The sequence below is a fragment of the Zea mays genome, chromosome 2 (genome assembly GCF_902167145.1).
Source record: "Zea mays cultivar B73 chromosome 2, Zm-B73-REFERENCE-NAM-5.0, whole genome shotgun sequence".
Classification (NCBI taxonomy): domain Eukaryota; kingdom Viridiplantae; phylum Streptophyta; class Magnoliopsida; order Poales; family Poaceae; genus Zea; species Zea mays.
In genome coordinates, this window is record NC_050097.1 from 168,537,972 (window position 1) to 168,562,044 (window position 24,073).

The window sequence follows — 24,073 nt, forward strand, 5'->3', positions numbered from 1 at the left end:
CCTACAACTGATGTTGCAACTCAATCAACAATAGAATCCACAAAATGACCACTTGTGTACCTAGGCATGGAAAGCATGGTTATTTAGACAACGTACCAAAATTAAACTGGCTTACAAACAGATGGAGTAACTGGCAGCCACACTGTTTGTGAACGGACAGTGAACATGGGTGTGAGTACATAGGATGAAAGAACTCAACAGTGGATCTGCATTGGGAAGGTTAATTGGTATAAGCTTACCTTGACTTATCATATGGTTGAATAGCGACCATTCCCGTTGTGGGGTCCTTGAACGCAGACTGCAGCACAATGTTGGAGCTGAGCCACAATGCGTAATTGAGTGTGAGGTGTGTGGCAAAGGGTGTGAGTCCCTTCCAGAGCACGTGCACGCCCCCAGCGTGGGCCACACGGTGGTGCCGCAGTGCGTGATGCCTTGGTAGGCTCTCGTGCGATCGAGCTGCAACCGCGTCTTGAAGACTTCGATCGGCTGGAGACAGCACGCCTCCATGACGTTGCCTCGGGAACCGCCACCGCCTTAACATAGGGTTGGACCGGGGACGGGCTACTATGGCCTTTGCCTGCGCAGGGCTCCTCAGGCAAGGACGGGAGAGACTGACCGATGAAGTCGCACAAAAAGTGGTAGTTGGTGTTAGATGCTTCCTTGCTGATAAACCTAACGGGTGGAAGGGTGCTCGATCTTTCGATGAGAGATGATAGAGGTGGAAAACTTGTTGGAGAACGACGTTGGCTGCCCGACTACTACAACCAAGATGGTGTGGCGCCTTGAGCGACAGGTACACCGTCTCCTGATGACTACGATTTGGGGTGGAGGTCGACGTTGTGCTATCCGACTACAACAACCACAAGGGTGCTGCACCTTAGCGATAGTTACACCGGCTCCTGTTATTGTTGCTCTTGCCATGCCAAGAACAGCCTTGAACCTGCAAGCAATCGAGAACAAGCAAGAACAAGATAACAAGCATACACGCACGGATCTGATAAAGTTGGGGTCCAGTTTCAAGTATTCGGGTGGTCTAGCCGACACACGCGTTTACAAGGAAGTAGCAAAGGCTAAACTTACATCAAACAAAACCTGAGTTCTTTGGTGGCTGCTAGCTGCTTAAATAGAGAAATAAAAAGAAGAAATTCTGGTGGAGGCATGAAGTTCTCTCGACAGTTCCTGGACGCCTCGGGTGTAATCTCCCATTAATTCTTGATCCACCAGCAATTAGACGAAGGGAGCTTTCCGACAAGTACTTATTTGCATTAAACGGCCTTTGGAGTTGGTAGATATGCCCCATTTAAACTTGTACTTGATGCAGTTACGAAATCCCCTCGGGCTGGTGGAGTCATGAAGTTCTCTCGGTAGTTCCTGGATGCCTCGGGTGTAATCTCCCATTAACTCTTGATCCACCAGCAATTAGACGAAGGGAGCTTTCCAACAAGTACTTATTTGCATTAAAAGACCTTGGTAGTCGAAAGATATGCTCCATTAAACTTGCACTTGCTGTAGTTTCGAAATCCTTCTCGGGTGGAGCAGCTTTTATTGCCTTGTTGCCCTCTCAACTCCTAGATGGTTTACCTCCCAAACACCTGAGCATAATAAAGTAATCACAAGGTTTTAGTACCTCATTTAAGGAATGATTAGCTTCAACAACAAGGAACGAGTTCACCTGATAATTAAATTTATGTGCATGGACTCGTTTCACTAGTCCATGATTAAATGGTGAAGGGGGTCGCTTGTGTGGTTGTATTGATGGCAGTGATGTTCTCATCATCCTCCCCTTCTTGTAGTAGAGTCGTCCTCGACTCTAGTGTGTGCTCCTCACCCAAGTATATCTTTAAATCTGATGATGTGGTTTCTTGGTTGGGAATGTTGGAAATATCATTACTTGGTCCCCAATCAACTTCTTTGTTCCTCAATGTCTTCGTAGCAGGAGCCATTAACATGGTCATATCCGTGTGGGTTATGTTCTCATCATTCTCCCCTTCTTCACAGCAAACCGTCCTCGGTTTTGCATCATGATTGATGTTCGTGACTAAGCTTTTATCAAGGTCTTTCAAATATAAACCTGAAACTTCTACTAAAGTACATGGAAACAAGAGTTTCTTTTCTTCTTGAGAACATACCAATATCTTATTTGCACAAAGTGAAGAAACAACATATCTGGATGAAATATAATTCTATGCACAAGAAATTATCCTATGTTGTTGTACTTGCCAGCAATGTAAAATATAGCATGAGAAGGACAAGGTATAGTTGATCTAGCAAATAAAATATTTTCCAAATTATCAAGCTCAAAAAGATCATCAAACTCAATATAGCCCCAAGTATTTAAAGAAGATAGCAAATTTATTTCTTCAGTTTCATTTGCAAGACAAATGACATGTTCCTTTTTAGCCAAAATGTTTGGTTCAATATCAAATGTAACATGTTCATTCACTAGTTGTTTCCTAAATAAAAGTGAATTATCCCACAACTCTTCGCTATCACAAGGGTCAGCAAACAATTATTCTTGTAATGATGTAAAAACAACAGCTGGTTTCACTATTTTGTGTTCTTGATCATTATGTAGAGTAGACGCAAAAGAGGAACTATGGCTGACTTGTTCAGTGCTTGTATAATTGTATAATAGAATCTCATTTTCAGCTTTACATGCAAGCAAAAACAAGTGAGAAATGTGTTTGTATGCTTCATGCATGACTATAGTCTGAATTTCAGAATTGAGTCCTTTCACGAACCTAGTCATTACATCTTCCATGCATTCATCTAAACCAGCAAACATGGTACAAATTTTAAAATCATGATAATAATCTTTCACAGTCCTAGCACCCTGCTTTAAGGTGTCTAATTTAGAAAGCAAAATGATCAGCATAGTATGCAGGAATGAATGCATCTCTAAAATGAAGTTTGAAGTCTTCCAAAGACTGTGGAACTTTGTTGTGCCTACAAATGTATTTACATTCCATCAATGCATGCTCAGTTAACACATTAGAGGCAATATATATCTTTTGTTTTTGAGATAGATCATGCTCATCAAATTCCTTATCTACCTTGAGCTCCCAATCAATGTATGCATGAGGATCGAATTTACCGGCATATGAAGGCAAGTGTTGAATGATGCCTTGAATATAATGTTCGGTTGGCTCAAAAATATCCATATCACCTGCCATGTTTAGTAAAGACAAGAAACAATAAAAATATCCTTGATCCTATAAACTACTAGGAATCATTGTTGTAATCTCTCACTCTCAAACTGGTTAAATAAGTTCATACAAGTTCTCACCACGCAAAGCAGGAGACACTGGAAAACAACAAGAATAACAACAACGGTGGCTGCTAGCACAACCTGGTGGTGTTGTAGAAAAAATTGTGGATTTATAGGTGGCTACTAAAACAATAGTCCCAAGGAATAGCTAGTACCACGTCAGCCACAACAAGTTGAATAAACGTTCCACAATGGTGCTGTGCTGGTAGTAGTCCAAACCGTAATATAGACGCGAGCCGTTACACAAATGATATCACCAAATACTCAAAACAACAAGCTAACTTATAAAATTGTGAAACGGTGGCACACAAACTGTCTTTGTTTTGTTGCACTTGGAATTTTATCTCCCAATATTCTTACTACGATTTTTTGCTCTTTTTTGTACGTGTTTTTTTTATGATCAGTGCGACTTTTTTTGTGCACTTGCCTTTTCCTTTCCCTTGTTTTTTGAACTACAGCTAGAGAACAGCTAGAGAACTAAAAATGGTGATCTAAACAAGATGGCGTGAACTCGAAACTCTAGCAGCAAGAAACTTTGGACCAGCAACTCGACACAATGAAGCAACCGTGAATTCAACAAGTCAAAAACTAAGTAGCAAAGCAAAGGCTCAAAATGTTTTTGGGAATATTTCTGAACTAAACTTATATTTGGCAAAAGTGTACTGTAGGTAAATAAATAAAAAAGATGGAGATCTCTCACCGAGCAACCTGAAATTTGATACCACTTGATAAACCCAACGGGTAGAAGGGTGCCCGATCTTTCGATGAGAGATGATGGAGGTGGAAAACTTGTTGGAGAACGACGTTGGCTGCCCGACTACCACAACCAAGATGGTGTGGTGCCTTGAGCGACAGGTACACCGTCTCCTGATAACTACGATTTGGGGTGGAGGTCGACGTTGTGCTATCCGACTACAACAACCACAAGGGTGCTGCGCCTTAGCGATAGTTACACCGGCTCCTGTTGTTGCTGCTCTTGTCATGCCAAGAACAGCCTTGAACCTGCAAGCAATCGAGAACAAGCAAGAACAAGATAACAAGAAGACACACAGATCTAATAAAGTTGGGGTCTTGTTTCAAATATTCGGGTGGTCTAGCCGACACACGTGTTTACCAGGAAGTAGCAAAGGCTAAACTTACATCAAACAAAACCCGAGTTCTTTGGTGGCTGCTAGTTTCTTAAATAGAGAAATAGAAAGAAGGAATTCTGGTGGAGTCATGAAGTTCTCTCGGCAGTTCCTGGACGCCTCAGGTGTAATCTCCCATTAATTCTTGATCCACCAGCAATTGGACGAAGGGAGCTTTCCAACAAGTACTTATTTGCATTAAACAGCCTTGGGAGTTGGAAGATATGCCCCATTTAAACTTGTACTTGATGCAGTTACGAAATCCCCTTAGTCTGGTGGAGTCATGAAGTTCTCTCGGCAGTTCCTAGACGTCTCGGGTGTAATCTCCCATTAATTCTTGATCCACTAGCAATTACACGAAGGGAGCTTTCCAACAAGTACTTATTTGCATTAAAAGACCTTGGTAGTTGAAAGATATGCTCCATTAAACTTGCACTTGCTGTAGTTTCGAAATCCTCTCGGGTGGAGCAGCTTTTATTGCCTTGTTGCCCTCTCAACTCCTAGATGGTTCACCTCCCAAACGCCTGAGCATAATAAAGTAATCACAAGGTTTTAGTACCTCATTTAAGGAATGATTAGCTTCAACAACAAGGAACGAGTTCACCTGATAATTAAATTTACGTGCATGGACTCGTTTCACTGGTCCATGATTAAATGGTGAAGGGGGTCGCTTGTGTGGTTGTATTGATGGTAGTGATGTTCTCATCATCCTCCCCTTCTTGTAGTAGAGCCATCCTCGACTCTAGTGTGTGCTCCTCACCCAAGTATATCTTTAAATCTGATGATGTGGTTGCTTGGTTGGAAATGTTGGAAATATCATTACTTGGTCCCCAATCAACTTCTTTGTTCCTCAATGTCTTCGTAGCAGGAGCCATTAACATGGTCATATCCGTGTGGGTTATGTTCTCATCACCTGCCGATGCGGAAGAGCTCGATGAGGTTGTAGAACTGGTCGTGGATGTCGCCACACATAGTGACGAAGCAACGCATGGGCTGTACGTTCCACTCCTCGATGAGGATCACCTTTGCCTGCTCGCATAGCGCCTTGACCTCCACCGCTGGCATGAACTTGCAATCCCGCAGCTGCAAGATCTGGTGGTCCAGATCCGTGTGTGACGGTGTCACCGCTACGACTCTGCTCTACCTCATACATCCCCTTCCCTTCTCTCCCCTTACCTAGTTCCCACCGCCGCCACCCCAGCAGGCACAACCACGGAGGAGTAGGACCTAGCAAGGCCATCGGCGTGGAGGGGTGCTAGGGGTATTTGTTTTGCAGGGAAACACAGGCAGGATGGCGGGTGGATCCGTCGAGATCCTCGGTTCCTGTGCGGCGGAAGCGGATGGCGGGCGACACAATAGGCAAGAGGTAAAGTGGGCAGGGAAACACGAAGGGCGAGATGGCGGGTGGGGAAACGCGGAGCTTGGCGCGAGAGGGGCGGGTTCGCAGAGCTTGGCTGACCGAGATCCTCGCATGTCAGCGAGGAGAGCGGGCTAGAGGTTGGCAAGGCTCACGGCGAGGAGATCGAGCTAGAGGTTGGTGCGGAGCTCGGCCGACCGAGATCGTCGCAACGAGGAGGGTGGAGGCTGCTGAGTGCATCGGGGAAGGGGTGGTGGGCGACGGGGGAGAGCGACGCGGGGATCGCTGGCCGGTGTGCGTTGGGGGAGGGAGCGCGCACATCGGACGGGGGGAGGAGCTCCATGGCTTATCGGACGGTTGAGATCGCTGGAAGGCATAATGACAGAACAAAGAGAGGCAATATATATATATATATATATATATATATATATATATATATATATATATATATATAAAGCTCTGAGCTTTCAATAACTAGAGTAAGCTCTAGCCAGATGTGCCATCTGGTTGAGCCATACCAGGTTTGAGTGTCTTAAAAATAAGTCTTAGAGTGCTGCGACTCAGTTTTTTACGCCCCAACCCAATGTACGAGTGATGACGCACACCAAGACGTGTGCGACAGCGGCGGTTGACCGAGAGCTTGCGACGGCGGCTGACCCTTTGGGGCTACGATTGTGGCATCGACGGTTCCTAGATTCAGAGGCACGGTGGCGGCGGCTCCCCGATCCGGTGGGCGAGCGGTGTCGGGGCCTTAGGGCGAGCAGGCGGCGGTGACCCCAGGGCCTCGAGGCGGGTGAGAGGTGGCAGCACTCCCGAGATGGGCGGGCAAGCGACAACAGCGTTCCCAAGGCGGGCGAGCGACGACGTCACACCCTAGGTCCGAGTGGAAAAGACACACCATAACCCAAGAACGATGGTGGTGCCTCCTGACATGCAAGCAGCGACAACACCGCACGGGGCATGAGGATCGAGCGGCGTCCACGGAAGGCATGAGGTGCGTGCGACGATGGTCGTGCGTGATATCCTCCGATCCGGTGCAGTTCAGGCGCCCCAACTGACGACCTCCCTCCGATCTTCTGTCCTCGACGGCATCCTCCGTCAACTACCTCATCCAATCCGTGTTATGCCTTCAATTATTGTGTTTTATGCCTACCACATGCACTATTTATGCTAAAAACTTAAGGATTTTATGCTCGGACACGGAGTTCATACATCAGTTTATTGGATGTCATTTTTGTTGCATGCACATTGAAAAGAAATTTTTTTGATTTATGTTGTTCGTAATTATCATAAAAAACCAAATCAAATCACTTATGTTCGTAACTTCTAGATTTTTACATCTGCAGTAAAACTATCCCTAATTCCCGCGAGGGCTGTTAGTTGGACCGATATTAGGTTTTTTATTTATTATGCTACATGGTGTAAATATGAGAGTTTGTATAAGAATTTATGATCTGCGTGACTCATGTCATCTATTTTTTTTTGCACGTGGGCTGTGGAAACAAAATATCATCCAAAATTTGCACGTCTGCAATGGAAACTCCCACGATCTGTCATAATTTTTGGATTTGCATAGAAATAGAAACTGCATGCATGCGACTTCCATAATTTTTAGATCTACCATAAAAATAGGATCGTGAATACAACGCACCAGATTTATCAACCTCTCTCACAATGGCTTGGTATTTACGCTCATAACTGTGGGGTTTTACGATCAAAACTGAAGGTTTTTACGCTCGAATTGGAGATGCGTCTACTAGTGAACCGCATTTTAAGTAGTGTACCACATTGCATAAATAACTACACCGTGCAACATAATTAGTATCAGTATATATCATAAATTGGTTTTAACGAGCCTAGCCGTATGGCTGTTGGAGTGATCCTATATTTATGGAAGAAATAAAATATTTAAATAAAATTTTCTATTTCCATGTATGCCAATCAATTTCCTTTCACCACACATTCCTGTCATCCTAATTTTTTTTGCGCATGCAGCTGAAAATAGATTTTACACAGTGTACAGAATTGTATAAATAACTACACCGCGTGGTATAATTCGTACCAGTATATATTTTAAACTTGTTCTAACGAGCCTAGCTGCATGACTGTTGGAGCGATTCTATATTTATGGAGCCATCCATCTTTTGTGTGCAATCAGTGAAAACAAAAATGTCATCCAAAATTTTCGCACATGCAATGTAAACTCTCATGATATGCTATAATTATCGGATCTATCATAAAAATAGGATCTATATGCATGCGCCTGTGCGTGTGCACGAGTCCAATGGCTGGGCGAGGTTTTTATGCCATCTATATAAAGTATTTACACTATTTCTATGAACTATTTATGCTATTTGCGCGAAAAAATCAGAACCGTAATTTATGACACCTGTCCCATACGTGGGGTTTGGATGTTGGACTGAGGGTTTGACTGGCATATGTGGGGAAGGTTTGACCTCGTGCACATAGGTGTGGGTGGCGCACGGTATGGTCCAACTAGGTCGTAGGGTGGTCGGCTAGGGCTTCCTCTACCATTATATATGATCAAAAGTTGATAGCATTTGACTTTTTAATGACACTTTACGAAAAAGTCTAAAATGGTACCTTTGGTTTACTCCCCTTAATTCTTTTAGGTAGTCTGATTAACACCCTCATTAAGATTCGTCTTCTTCATTTCTTTAATTTTAAATTTCAAAATTTATAAGATGGTAGATAGCAACATAAAACAAGTTGGCAGATGCCCTGCTTTGGCTTAGAGCATATTTGTGTCAACATCTCTAGCTATTAAGATGTCTTCTCTCTTAAACTAAGGTATTTGGATTCTAGAAGCTGAAGCAAAAATAACTAAAGTTTAATCGCTTTAGAAGTTAAAGATCTAAACAAGAAGAGCTAAAATTGACTAAAGCAGTTAAAATGTATCCTTTTAATCAATTTAAACTTTAAAGAAAGTCTTAAAATACTTCGCTAAAAGGTTTAGGGTGTGTTTGGTTTGGCTTTTAGCTTTGGCTTTTGCTACCTAAAAGCCAAAAGCCAAACCAAAGGGCTGGATCTAGGAATCAGCTTTTTTTAAAAGCTGACTTTCTCGCAGTGCAAAACTGAAAGCATCTGTGGACCTACTTTTATTGGCTTTCAGATGGAACTGTGAAAACATATATCGAATAACTTTTAACGACTTTTAGTGATTTCCACCAAACGATTTTTAGCTTTTTAACAGCTCACAGCCCACAACAGCTTTTTCCACAGCTCACAGCCCACAACAGCTTTTTTCACAGCCACAGCCCAACCAAACAGACCCTTAGGTGGGGGAATGACTACAAGATATTTATCGTGTATGTTTAAAAAATAGGTATTACATTTATATCATTATTTTGACATGTTAGACATATAGTAAATCAACACTAGAAATCATAGTAAACATAGTGATATAAATCTACAATGTATTTTTAAAAATACTTGTCCCTTACACAAATTAAATTAAGAGTTCTATGTTGTTCTTTTTGCGACGTCTTAAAGCAAATCCAACACGACTATCTTCAGTCTCTTACCAATCTAAATCTTTATATTTAAACTTTGCTCTGCAAACAATGCAGTATTAAATGTAAATCAGTGTTTTGCACAGCAATATAGGTAAGCTGTTGGAAACGATACGACCATATGGGTAACTGATAGAAATGGTCTTACAATAGAGCAAGCAGGCATGCCTAAAAGAAATGACAGCATTGTTTTCCTATGGGCAAATCTTCCAGCTCAACTGCATGTGCAACGGCAATGGCGCAACAAAGCTCAGCTTCTCCAGATCAGAGAAATCGTGGTCAATACATGAAGACTGCAGCTTCTGCGTGGCCGCTAGATGTCAGGAAAGGATCGTCTGCTTGCAGTGTAGATGCAGCTGAGGCTGCTGCTCATCTGCGCTTCCACCGCCCAAAGGGACTTTTCCTTTTCTTGAGCATTTCCTCGTCGACTGTTTGCGGCATGGGAGGATGCGTCTAGTTCTTGTGCGCTTGCCATCCGTACTTGGAAAGAAAAAGAAAAGATAAAGTATTTCATACTAACCAGATCAACCCAAAATTTGTTGAGAGATACGTTTCGACATTTCCTATCGTTGCTACAGCCACAGCTGCTGCGGCTGATAATGCCTCTGAATTTTCCTTGAAAAAATTTGTTCTAGCAGACAGAGTGGGTGAACAAACCACATTGAAAACGAAGAAGAGCTCTGAGAAGTGAGATGGATCAGAGTTCCAGCAGATGTAGGAAAAGAAAGAAAAGTCTGAGACAAATAAACATACACACTGGAGTTTATTCCAAAAGGTAAACCAAAACTCACTGGTAAACTTCGGACAAACCAAAATATTCCACCTAACACGAATCAATAATTCAATTACCGACATGCATGATTAAAATCAGCACACACACACATATCTATATATCTATATATAGGGAAGAGGTAATGGAAGCCCTGGGCTTCCATTAATGGGGGAAGCCCTAGCCAGGACGCGGTCGGTCCAACAACCGCGTGCTTGCGTCAGCCATGCAGACGATAGCCACGAATCCTGGATGATACGCGTCAGTCAATATACGAATGCATATATATATATAGAGTAATATGCATAAATCATGCATAAAAGGAATCTTTTGTAGCCCGAATCACGTGGAACGAATATTACACTATGTACAACGTTTACGACTGCATAAAGATGTGTAACGTGATAGCATAAACCATGCAATATGTAAATCTTGATCAGTTTGAGATAAGGAAAGACGTGCTGCACAATCGCGAAAATAAAGGGACAGTTACGGTTTGAGGAGCATTAGTACAAGGAAATCAATTGTATTAGCCTTTCCTGTACAACCGCATCAGATCCACGTTCGTATCTGTGTGTTCTTGGCGGCGGCGGAAGGGACAACATCGGGCATGTTTTGGCAGTGATTAACGGCGAGGGAATGGCCAGCACTGGCGATGACATGCAACCTGTAGCGTCTATGCATAGATCAATAGGTACGTCTACTTCAATGGACATGCATCTTGTAGCGTCTGCGATCACCGGTTACACAGAGGGTGTATCTGTTACTCCCCCGGCGGCGTTGAGGGCACCTGGACATATTGATGAGAACACGAGATCGGCAGACGTGGTAGGAGCAGATAAACACATCCCCATGAGACATATTGGGGCGTATGAACAGGACACACCTCATATTCTTCAAAGCCATGTAAGTTCTGTTAAATATGGTAATATTAGTTTCGTACATCCTTTTTGTAATGCTGTACCTATATTACGTTAAATTTAGTCGTTATTGAATCGTAAATGTTAAATTTTTGTGCACAGCCGGACAATATTGATACCTAAAGTTGGTATGACATTTAGTAACGTGGACGAGGCGTATAATTTTTATAGTCAATATGCATATGAGGTTGGATTTCTGTTGAAGAAATATAGGGAGCGGAAGAATTGTAAATGGTTGAATTGTTCAATGGAAGGAAAGAATGCTGAAAGGGTACCTGGAAACCCAAGGATATGTAACACATGTTCAAAACAAACACAGTGCAAGGCTAGGATGAAACTTAAAAAAATCTACGATGATGCTAAAGAGAATGTTATTTCCGTCCGAATTGATCTGGTAAACTATGAGCATAATCATGAATTCTTGAAGAAAGATACAGAAAAAGGGCAATTGCAATGCAACAAAACTCATGATCGTGATTATATGGAGTTCCTTAGTGCGATGCAAGAAAGCAGGATTCCACAACATTGCATTATGGATTTTGTTTTAGAAATGCATGGAGGTCCAGAAAACATTCCAATAACCGTGTAGGACATGAGTAACCTGTAAGTGTATTATGCATTGACTATAATGGTATTATATATTACCGAAACAATCGACTTGTGTTAAAAATATGTAGTGCATAATTATTACATTTTTGACAGGAAGAAAGCATAGCAAAGGGAAAGAAATGCAAATGATGTGTCGAAGCTATTATCTTTTTTCATTATGCAAGAAAGATAATCCACAATTTTTTCTGACTTTCAATTGGACAAAGAAGGGAAGATTTTAAGCATATTTTGGTCCCATGCTAGCCAGCAAGCTGAGTACATTTATTTTGGTGATGCAGTTACCTTTGATACTACACATAAGACTAATATGTATGATAAGCCATTAGGCATGTTTGTTGGCTCGAACCACCACCTACAATGCACAATATTTGGGTTTGCTTTACTAGGAGACGAGATAGTTGATACCTTCGAGTGGGTCTTCAATACGTTCAAAACATGCATGGGATGTGACGGACCACGAGTGATGTTGACAGGTATGTTGAAATAAATGGCTCGTATTGTTGAAATAAATGGCTCGTATTGATTAAACACGTACTATATGATATCATACTGACTTGCCCCAATGTTATGTAAATTTATCGATTTCAGATCAAGACCCTGCTATGCCAATCACACTAGGCAGAGTATTCCCAAACACAATACATCGATTGTGTTTGTGGCATGTGCAAAACAGGTATATGCCCCACTTGAATGAATTGTATGTAAGATTTGAGGAAATGGATTTCAAAACAAGGTTCCAATCTATAATACATCATCCATTGAATGAAATGGAGTTCGAGGCTGCCTGGCAAATGATGCTCAATGATTTCTAGCTACACGAGAACAACACCCTTATTAAATTGTATGAAATATGTAAAGATTGGGTACCTGCATTTTTCAAAGGAGACTATTGTGGTCTTATGGTCTCTACACAATGAAGCGATAGCATGAACAAGTTGGTGAAGAGTGCCCACGTGGATGTTGAAAGTCGCCTAGAGGGGGTGGATAGGCGAAACCTGAAAATTATAATTCTAAACCCCAACTAGATCTCTTGATTAGAGGTTAGAACAAGATTCACAATTATCAGAGTATAAAAACTAAGTCCTTTGCTTGTAAAAAGTGTTGCTTTCAAATAATGCGGAATTGATAAATTAATACAACTAATAGATCTATGAAGAATAAAGCAAGAGGGGTTAGATAAGTAGAGCAATAACACAAGTTCTTTCTTGCAAGACGTTGCTTCACTAAATGAGAATTTAACTTGAAGCAACACCAAATAATATTAGCAAAGAGTAGCGCAAGAGAACTTAGAAAGGGAGAGAACAAACAAATCACAAGCAATAAACACAAGAGACACAGGTGATTTGTTTTACCGAGGTTCGGCCCTCGAAGGCCTAGTCCCCGTTGAGGAGTCCACTAAGGACGGGTCTCTTTCAACTCTTTCCCTCTCTCCACCGATCACCAAGACCGGCGAGCTCTTCTTCTTCTCAAGGATCACTTAAGATCCCGCAAGGATCACCACACACTTAAGTGTCTCTTGCTAGCTTTACAAGCCTCCAAAACTTTGGAGGAAGTTCAATGGGAGTCAAAACTCCACGCACAAATGAACACAAGATGTAGCACACACTTTCTCTCAATGAATCTCACAAGGCACTAGTGCTAAACTCAAACGAGTAGCTATCTCTTGCTTGCTCTCTCTTTTGTGGCACTTGTGTTGGTTGTAGTCGTCTAAATCTTGTGTATAGGATGGATCAATGAATAGAGGTGGTTGGGAGGGCTTGAATATGTCAACTATATGACTTGGAATGTTGCTTGGGCTCCCACCCTATGAAGTGGCCGGTTGGGGTGGTATTTATAGCCACCAACCAAAATGTAGCCGTTGGTGAAGTCTGCTGGCGATGGGCGCACAGGACAGTCCGGTGTACCACCGAACAGTGTCCGGTGCGCCGCCACGTCATCCTGTTGTTAGGGCTTGAAGTTGGTCGACCGTTGGAGGCTTTGTCCTCATGCGGCACCGGACAGTCTGGTGCCCCTCTGACCTTCTGCTCCGACTTCTGCCGCGTTACTGTGCTGCACTGTTCATCCGTTAGAGTCGACCATTGTGCGCAGATAGCTGTTGCTCCGCTGGCGCACTGGATAGTCCGGTGGTACACCAGACAGTCCGGTGAGTTATAGCGGAGCTGCGCCTGAGAAACCCGAAGCTGAAGAGTTTGAGGTTGATCCTCCCTGGTGCATCGGACACTTTCCGGTGGCACACCGGGCAGTCCGGTGCGCCAGACCAGGGAACACTTCGGTTTCCTTTGCTCTTTTCCTTTTGAGCCCTTTTTAATCTTTGGATTGGTTTGAGTTGAACCTTTGGCACCTGTAGAACTTATACTCTAGAGCAAACTAGTTAGTCCAATTATTTGTGTTGGGTATTTCAACCACCAAAAACATTTAGGAAAAGGTTTAAAGCCTATTTCCCTTTCAATCTCCCCCTTTTTGGTGATTTATGCCAACACAAACCAAAGCAAATATATAAGTGAATAATTGAACTAGTTTGCATAAGATAGTGCAAAGGTTGCTTGGAATTAAACCAATCTTTTTCTTCTACTAGATATGCATGGATGCTCTCTTTTATTTTGGACCACGCTTGCACCACTAGTTTTGTTTTTGCAAATTCTTTGTAAAGTTCTTTTCAAAAACATTTTGCAAATAGTCAAAGGTATATGAGTAAGATTGAAAGAAGCATTTTCAAGATTTGAAATTTTCTCCCCCTGTTTCAAATGCTTTTCCTTTGACTTAAACAAAACTCCCCCTCAATAAAATTCTCCTCTTAGTGTACAAGAGGGTTTTGCCAATTGAGATAGAATTTCTTAGAGAAATACTAATTTCAAAGATACTAATTGAAAAACATTTAAAAAACTTAAACTTCCAAAATTTTTGAAACGTGGCAACTTGGCATGGTGGTGCGGTCCTTTTGCTTTGGGCTCTAATACTTTCTCCCCCTTTGGCATGAATCGCCAAAAACGAATACTTGTGAGTGAAATATAAGCCCTCTAACTTTCTCCCCTTTGGTATGAGTAATAAGAGTGAAAATTATACCAATGGAGAGTACTATGTGGAGTGATGGCGAAGGATAGATAATACCGATGGAGTTGAGTGGAAGCCTTGTCTTCGCCGAAGACTCCATTTCCCTTTCAATCTACGACTTAGCATAGAGATCACTTGAAAGCACATTAGTCATAGACATAAAGAGATATGATCAAAAGATATATCAATTAAGCATAATCATAGTTCTATATAACATAGATTGCTCCCCGTAAACATGTGCATGGAGAGGAACACATATTTTGGCCTTAAATGCCAATTGCACATAATTAGGTTAATGAGAACATATCCATATCATACAGAACGTGAAGTGCATTGTGTCATAGTATAAGTGTGATGCTCATGACAGATTATGCACTTATGAAAGTATGTTATAAACATCTTAAGCATTTTCCCTTAAGGATTTCAAAGAGGCTTAAAGACCATCCACCTTTGGAACAAAGGTAGCTTATCCTCGTTACAAGGTTAAGCTTTAAGCTCTTTGACAATAAAATTACTTCACCTAGTTTTAACAAAGATGCATTAATGCAGGAATGAAATTTTGAGAGGTTAAACTAGGTATGAAGCAGGGATAATGCATGGACATGCTTGCTCTTCCTTTTATACAAGATATGCAAGGAAAGTAGAGAAAAGGAAGATTTAGGTACATGTGTAAATGAGAGGAAGTAGTTTTACCCTTTTGTACCTTCACATAGAGACGCTCTCTTCACTGTGCTTGTCCTTAGTCTTAGTTGCTTAAGACCTATATTCAAGACAATGTATAGAAATATTTTGCACAAGAGAGAGTTCTACAACTAGTGATCCTTTTCTAGGTTATAGTTATCATATATCAAGTGAATCACAAATTGCATCAATCTATCCTGAGTTCTCCTTTAACTTAGTGCATATCAAGAGAGACATTGATTGATAGTATATGAGGCACTAAGAGACATAAGTGATAATTGAAGTTATTCAATGATCAAACAAATAACAGATGCGATCAAAAGAACAACATGTGCATTAGATTATCAAATAAGCTTAAAATAGGAGAATCCAGTAAATATGCTACTTTAACAGTGAAAGTTACAATCCTTGATAAAGATGACATTATTTTACTAAGTTGGATTGATATGTAGTAGCACGCTTCATGAAAAACTAATTCTCATACTTGAGACTTCATGAGATTATTAAGAGAAAATGTTAGTCTCAACATAATCAAGATATAGAAATGGGCTCCCCCTAAAGACATGCATCAGGAAATTGAATGACTAGGTTAGATGCATTCTCCTTTAAAGACAAATAGGGGGAAGCAATGTACATCTTGATTAAGGTATATAAAATCTGCGATGATTAGCTTATGCCTTGAATTCTCAAAATGAAAAAGGTTTAGAATACTTACAACCATACCATTGATAAATTTGACGATCTTAATGTCTAGGTAGGTGTTGCTGTTTTTGACATCATCTTTTTTCATTTGAGTGTCCTCCTTTTAGAGTTGTCCCTTTTTCTTTTCAAACTTATTGAAAATACTTGAAAAAGAGATATTAGCAGCACAAAGGAGTATATGACAAATGATGATTTCTTTTGATAAGAGATATAAACAATTCATCATTAACAAGTCACACAGATATGAAGTAAAATCCTTAATAATAATGCACATCATTGGAAGTGAGGAATATGCACCTTTTAATATTTCTAATCAATCATAGAAAATTTACTTCTTCATATTGAATTTTAACAATATTACTTGGAAGCATATCAATAAGGGAACATGTATAGCAAAGGCATGAAATAGATTCTAATGGACCAGTGCATTTATGAGAACGAGATTGAAAGTACATCTAGCGGATTTAAGTCCAACAAAGAATCTATTCTTCACACAGGTAGAATATGATAATTTAGAGTAAATAATCATTGATGGGAACTATATTTGATTAAGAAGATGAGTTCCCATACCTTTGCCTATACCTTTCTCCCTTTGGGTGAAGTGCAACCCTTGAGGCTTGTGGCTTTAATCATGCACTTACTCTCTTGTAGATTTCCATAAGTAAGCTCAAGAGATATGTTATTAGTAACACAAGCACTAGTTTCCCTTTTTGTAATCATTTTTTATAAGGAATGAAAAGATAGATTACTAAAACATGGAAACTTCATAGCATGAACTAGATTATCCCATAGATGATGTTATGCTCAATTTTAACTCATAGAACAAGCATAAATAATCCTTTAAGATTATGGGAATAAATCTAATTCATGACATGGAGAGCGATAAATGTAGAAGAATCATATCCAATTTAAGCAAGAGGCAAAACAACATAAATCATTGGATTGACTTTTCTTTTCATGTTAAATTACGCATCTCCATAGAGAAACTTATTCTCTATATGTGAGACTATTTAGATTAATTGAGTGAAAACATTAGTCTCACTATTCTAGTTATAAAGGGAGATTCCCATTATAAGTGTCCTAAGGATTTGAATTCCTTACATGACACCTTATTCTTTTAAGAATTTGGAATATCTCTCTATATCTAGAATCATGGCAATAATAAGATAATTAGTGTAAAACATGCCATGAGGTACTTACGATAATTTAAAGCATGTAGATTGCCATAGTATAGAAAAGATGAATATGCAATTTACCATATGAGAGGAATTTCTTCAAAGAATGGTGACATAATTTTAAGACATTTGAAGTGCTTCTTTTTCTATGTGACTACACAAGACACATGAGAAATGGTAATTTAAGATACGTGCACTTAAAACATAAGTGTTACCATCCTTTGGCTTTCCTCCATGTTGTAGGCCTTGATTTTTCCGCATAGGATAATTCTTTATTTCCTACAACATCAATAACTTCCTCGAGATGATATGAGTTTTAGACATGATAATTTGAAATAACTTTGGGTCAATCTTGGATATATAGATCATTGAAGATTGATAGCTTGAGTTAATAAGAATTGAATTGACTCTCTCAAGCACCCCAAAGCTTCATATCATCTCCTTCTCCTGCAAAGCTTGTAAAGCATATTTTGGTACCCATCGCTTGATGGGTCCATCAAGGTTAGTCAACAAAGATCTAGGAACCCAAAAGTCCTTTGTGTTAGCACTTGGTAAACTCATTACCTTTCTAGCACAAGTTGCAATTTTGGGTTGCCTAGTTACATGAGAAATAATTGACAAGCTAGAGGTGGGGTAGTTACCAATGGGACAATCCTTGCATTGATGTCCCTTCTTTCGGCATATGTAGCAAAGGCGATCTTCAAGTCTTGAAGATTTCTTCTTTCCTTGTTTCTTGCTTGCTACATGGTTAGTTAATATTTTCTTTTCTAATACTATGCCTTTTTGTTTCAAATTGGGACAAGACTTAATTAAGTGTCCCTTCTTTGAGCATTTAAAACAAAGTTTATCATCCTTGTTAATAATCAAGTCATTTTTAATATAGGGACATGATCTAATCGAGTGTCCCTTTTCAAAGCATTCACTACACTTCTTACTTCTCTTAGTGTGAAGTGTGGCTTGATCATTACCTTGGATGTTACCTTGCAGGGAGGCATGGTTGAGGCTTTTGGCAGAGGTATTGATTTTCTTCTTTTGTTCTTTCCTCTTGGCCATCCTCAAGTCCTTGACATTTTCTTCAAGGGATTTAGTGCATGCCACGGTTGTTCCCATCTTAAGCTTCTTCACCATGTGATCACGGTTATCTTGAGAAGGTTGAGCAATGCACTTCCCTTTTAGTTGTGTCAAGCTCATCTTTAGCCTCTCATTTTCTTCTTTGAGCTTTTGATATGTATCATCTTTTGTTCCTGCAAATTCTAGCTCAAAGGAAGATTTGCTTGTCGACAGACAACAAGCATTAGCACATGGTAATATAGTTTCAATTTGAATACATGTGCATGAGTGAGGTTGTTGGGATTTTAAGTTTTCTATCACAACCTCATGAGTAACGTTTAACATGATATGATCATCCATAAGATTTTCATGAGAATATAGAAGCATATCATGTTTTTCTTGAAAAGCTAGATTCTCAATTTTTAGCTTTTCTACTTGGTCCTTAGGCAAGGCATTCTTATTTACTAATTGAGCGATACAATGTAAGGAGTTATCTTGCTCAATTGAAATAGTTTCATACTGTTGGGGGCCTTCGGCTTCCGAAGGTCCTCAAAAACATAGTTTGACAATGTTTTCCAAGTGTAATGTGTGAACAGGCACCTTCGGAACAGGCATCTTCGGAGTCAGGTCGCGAATATACAAGAGCATGGTTAAGACGAAGCTTGACCGGAATGAAAAACGATCATAACGAAGGATAAGACGATCACGAAGCTATGTGTAGAAAAGCTTCGGCATAATGACAGAAAAGAGGAACCGACTTAAAGATGAAAAGCCAAATTGGACCTCAAAGAACTACTATAGAGTTATTGATAAATGTAAAGGGCATCAATGTAATTTTACACGGGCTGCGTCCCGTGCCTATAAATAGGTGAACAGTACTCCCGTACTGTTCACGTTGACTGGGCATACACTTTTTCGCATCACGTTTGTACCTTTACTTTACATCAATTCGAAGGTACATTTGTAATTCGTTTTTATGAATTTAATAATGGAAATATATTGAGTAATAATGCTGATATTATTACTTGCGTATTATATATAGTTGCTCTGTTTTACCATTTATCAGCTTTACGAAGGTTTTTTTTTCTTTCGTAATCTTCGTCCGAGATTCATTATATCCGAGGGGATATACTGCTTTTGAGGACGAAGGAGTTTAACATTTAACATTTTTTTATGTTGTCTTGTTCTTAATTTATAGCATTTGAGAACAAGTCCCCAACATTGGCGCCCACCTCCGGTGAACTCACTTCCACTTTTTGAGTTTTGAAAACCTTCGGCAAGCATCACCTTCGTCATGCCGCCGAAAAAAGCTTCAGCGACAGGGGTTGCTGCTCTGCAGCCGCTGGACCACAATCAAGATGTCGTTTCTCTTAGGGAGGCCCGAAGCCAGAAGAGAAAGGCCACCAGTCCAACGCCTCAAGAAATCCAAAATTTGGAAATGCTCAATCAACAGGTCCAACGGAAGAAGGAGAAGATGGCTCGTCTAGCTGATCTTCAAAGGCAGATAGACGAAGCCTCTGAAGAGCTTCGACATCTTGCTCAAGATGACCAGAACCAAAGGCCCCCGCGCAGAGAGCTTCATCAAGAGGGCTTCTACAACGAGGACGACTGGTATGAAGATTTCCATCATGGAAATTTTGCTTTTGATGACACTTCTCCCCTATCAACAGAACTGCAGGCTACACCTTGGCCACAGTCTTATAAGCCACCTCAGCTCCCCATGTACGACGGTCATTCAGACCCGAAGTAATTCTTGATGAGCTATGAGGCAACTATATCTTCGTATGGTGGCAACACAGCAGTCATGGCAAAGTCCTTCGTCATGGCTGTCAGGAGCATTGCGCAAACCTGGTACTCCTCTCTTAGACCAGGAACAATCACCTCATGGCAAAAGCTGAAGGATATGTTGATAACTAGCTTCCAAGGGTTTCAGACGAAGCCAGTCACTGCTCAAGCTTTATTCCAGTGCACCTAGGATCACGAAGAATACCTTCAGGCATATGTCCGAAGGTTCCTACGTCTGAGGGCACAGGCACCAACAGTGCCCAATGAAATTGTCATTGAGGCCATGATCAAGGGGCTGCGGCTAGGACCTTCAGCTCAGTACTTTGCCAGGAAGCCTCCTCAAACTTTGGAGAAGTTGCTCCAGAAGATGGACGAGTATATTCGAGCTGACAATGATTTCCGCCAAAGAAGGCAGGAAGCTTTCAGGTTCTCTGAAATGACCAGGGGCTTCGGAGGAAGATTTTATCCGAGGCACGTCAGGTCAATTCATAATCCTACTCAAAGTGATGACAAAGGTAGTCAACAGCAAAGGCCACAGTGCTCCTCGCAAGCTTCGGGGCAACAACAAAGCTCTTTCCGACCGCCAACGCCAAGGGGCAGAGGCGCTAGGGGCTTCGGGGGAAGATTTGGAGATCAGCCAAGAAAAATTTATTGCCTATTCTGTGGCGAAGGCAAGGGCCATACCACCAGGATGTGCCATGTTACCATCCAGAAGCAAAAGGAGCTAGCAGAAGCTGCAGCGCAACAGAGCCAGCCGAAACAGGTTATGCATACTGCTTCGTATCATTCGCCTTACATTCCAGAATATGTAGGCAATCACCCTGCAGCCTCTGTTGCTTCGGCAAGTTAGCCCCAAGCATCCTGGCAACAACTTCCACCGCCACCACCAGTACAACGAGGTCCACAGCCAGAAGGGAGTCAGCACTCTCACCCCCAGCGAGACTTCAGAGAGGAGTCCGAAGCTCGCACAATCAATAGCACTGTGCCAGAGTCGAAGCACATTTACTGACAAAATATCCTACCTCGACAGCAGCTTTTCACATTTTCGCATTCAGTTTCACTTTCTTTTTAGTAAGGAACAGTTATGGGAAGTTTAAGTGTGTTTTATTGTTTTTACAAATTCTTGTAACAATTTACCTTATTATCATAATGAAAATATATCTTCTCCATAGGCTTGATTTGCCGAAGCATAAGAATCTATGGTGGCACGGAGAACCTTCGAATTATCAAAAAATTGTTCTAAGGAATGCAGTACAATTTCTTCGAAGTAGTAAAAAGTCGTTCCTAAGGGAGCACAGTGTAAGTTTTCTGCTCGAAAGTCGTTCCAAAGGGAATGCAGAGCTTACAGCGAAAAATAAACGCTGATTCCGCTAAAAGTAAAAGGCGAAGAAGCTCCTAAGGGAGGCTTACAGCGAAAAATAAACGCTGATTCCGCTGAAAGTAAAAGGCGAAGAAGCTCCTAAGGGAGGCTTACAGCGAAAAATAAACGCTGATTCCGCTGAAAGTAAAAGGCGAAGAAGCTCCTAAGGGAGGCTTACAGCGAAAAGTCAGCGCTGAGATAAAAAGATTATGTGCTCTATTGCAGAGATGTGTGTATCTTCAGCATAAATATCATTATGCACAGCATAACATCATCCCACCATTCTGCATAACACAAGCATCATACATCATATTGCATGAAAAACGATAAGGGGACACAGTATTAATCTTCGAAGAATGTATTAAGAAGAAGTATAGCTTCGTCGGAGAGGCAACACAAAACTTTTTTATAGCTTCGAAGAATGTTTGCACGAAGCTTGGATATTCTTCATCAAGAGAAGTATGAAAATTATTATGATACATAAAAGATTTTTCTTCACGAAGCATGAAAAGAAGGGAAGGTGTTTTTTCGTCGAAGGCTCAAAAGCGGTATGTATGTAAAATTTCATGCATCGTAAAGAATTGAGCCGTAAGTAGATTATATATTAATTCAAAGTTGCAAGGTTTTACACATATCATGTTCCAAGTATTTTTACAGTAGCATTTAATCTTCCCTAAGAACTACTTCCGCAGCTTCGTTTAGTAGCTGATTGACAACTTCGTCCATGATGGCTTCGGCCATTTGTCTTATTTCGTCGCCCCCTTCGGGGGAGGGTCCGCAGATGCCTTAGCGGGTTCTGAGGGAGGAGAGGACACGACTATATTACTATTACAAACTACGAATAAAGTTCAAAACCAAAAATTACAACAAAATAAAATCACTAATTAATACCTATTTGCCCTTCAGACCCTGTGCTTTTTTCAGCAGCTCTCGCTACCTCCCTAGCATCATGGATGCCTTTTTCACTTCTCTGAATGATTTCTTGAGCCATTTCTCGACCGCCATTGTCCCAAATGTCAGTGAAAAATTTTCCACCAACTTGGCTTGCTTCGGCTGAAGGGTCTTTGATATCTTTAGAGGATAAAGTAGCTTCAGACTGTGCCAAAGATTTCACATGCTCGCACCCTTTCTTCTCTAAAATAGTAACAATTCCCCTGGCGCCCGAAAAAGCACAAATGTCCCCGCGGCTATTCAAGATTTCCTCGAAGGCTTCAGCTTCGCGACTGATCCATTCAATCGGGCCTTCTAGATTCCCTCTTGTAAAATTTTCTTCACTAGAAAATGCGCCGACGCTGGCGAAGCTGGATTTTATCTTTTTAACACACTCTATGGATTTATCATAACACCTTTTCTTCGAAGCACGAAGCTCTTCGACATTTATTTCCAAGTGATTTGCCCATTGATCGCTTAGTTCTCTTTTTGTTTCTTCAAGAATGCGTTCTTCTTTAGCTCGGGCTAATTGTTTCCGAAGATCTTCGATTTCCCGCTTCTGGGCTTCGGTTCGAGTTTTAGAGCTAGCTTCGTTTTCCTTCATTTTGTCCACCAATGTAACTAGAATTTTGTCCTTTTCCATGGCTTCGTTTCTTAGCCTGATAACCTCTGTTCGGAGGTTGTTAAGAGCAATAGTGCAGCTCTCGTCTTCAGCATTCTTTTGTGCCCTTAAGGCATTGCTGAGAATTAAGCCCTATTCAAAAGAATGAATGGATTAACACAACAGTAAAGGACTCATTCAAAATTCACAAAATTCAAAATTTACAATCTTTGTACCTTCAGACTGTTATATGCAAGACTATCCGCAAGATCCTCCTTCGTCATGGCGCAAAGGCCAGCTTCAAGCTTCGGGAATCCCATGCTTCTAGCCATCTCCCGGCAGACAGATAGTTCTTTATTGTCTGGGAGGCAATACAAGAAGTCATCTTCGTCTGTCCCATTGAACACTACGGCCCCCTTCGGATACTTCAGTTCTCGGGCATAGTGGTTAGCTTCAAAGATCTCTTCTTCAGATAATTTCTTTCCCGAAGCATGTCGTATAATATAATCGCGCATTCTGGAAGATGCTTCGGGAACGGTAGTGTCAATTTCCTCGACTAAAATTGGCTCTGTTATTTTTGTTTTTTCAGTTTCCAAAGTTGCCTCTGTCAATTTTGCCTCTTCAGCTTCCAAATGTTTTACCTTGGTGGGCTCTGAAGGTCCAACTTCAGTTACAAATTGTTGCTTCAAAGCTTCACTAACAAAGGCTTCAGTAGATACTTCAGAAGCTTTAGCAGTTTTCTTCGGAGTTATGCTCGAAGATTTAATTGTTTCCAAAACATCCAGCACATTAACCATCCTTTTTCTTTTTGGAGTTACTGCTGGCCCCTTTTGGCCTTTAGTCGCCTCAACTTTTGATGAAGGACTCAAAATTTCTAATGTTTTTCCTTTTTCAGTTTCTGGTTCTTCCGCTTTCTCTATCGCTGTTGCTTCGGCCATTTCTTCGGCTTTTGGCATTAGAGGTGGCTCTTCGGCTTCGGTGGCCGAAGGAGCCTCACTAATAAATTCAGGCACTGTGGCTGGCTCAATATAGCGTGGAGGGTGTGTGAGTACCTTTACCTTCTTCGGCGTTGGCTCTCTAGGAGCAGCTGAAGCAATTTCCTTTGCAGGAGAAGTATTTCTCCTTTTTTGGCCTCGCACTGGATAATGGTAGTCG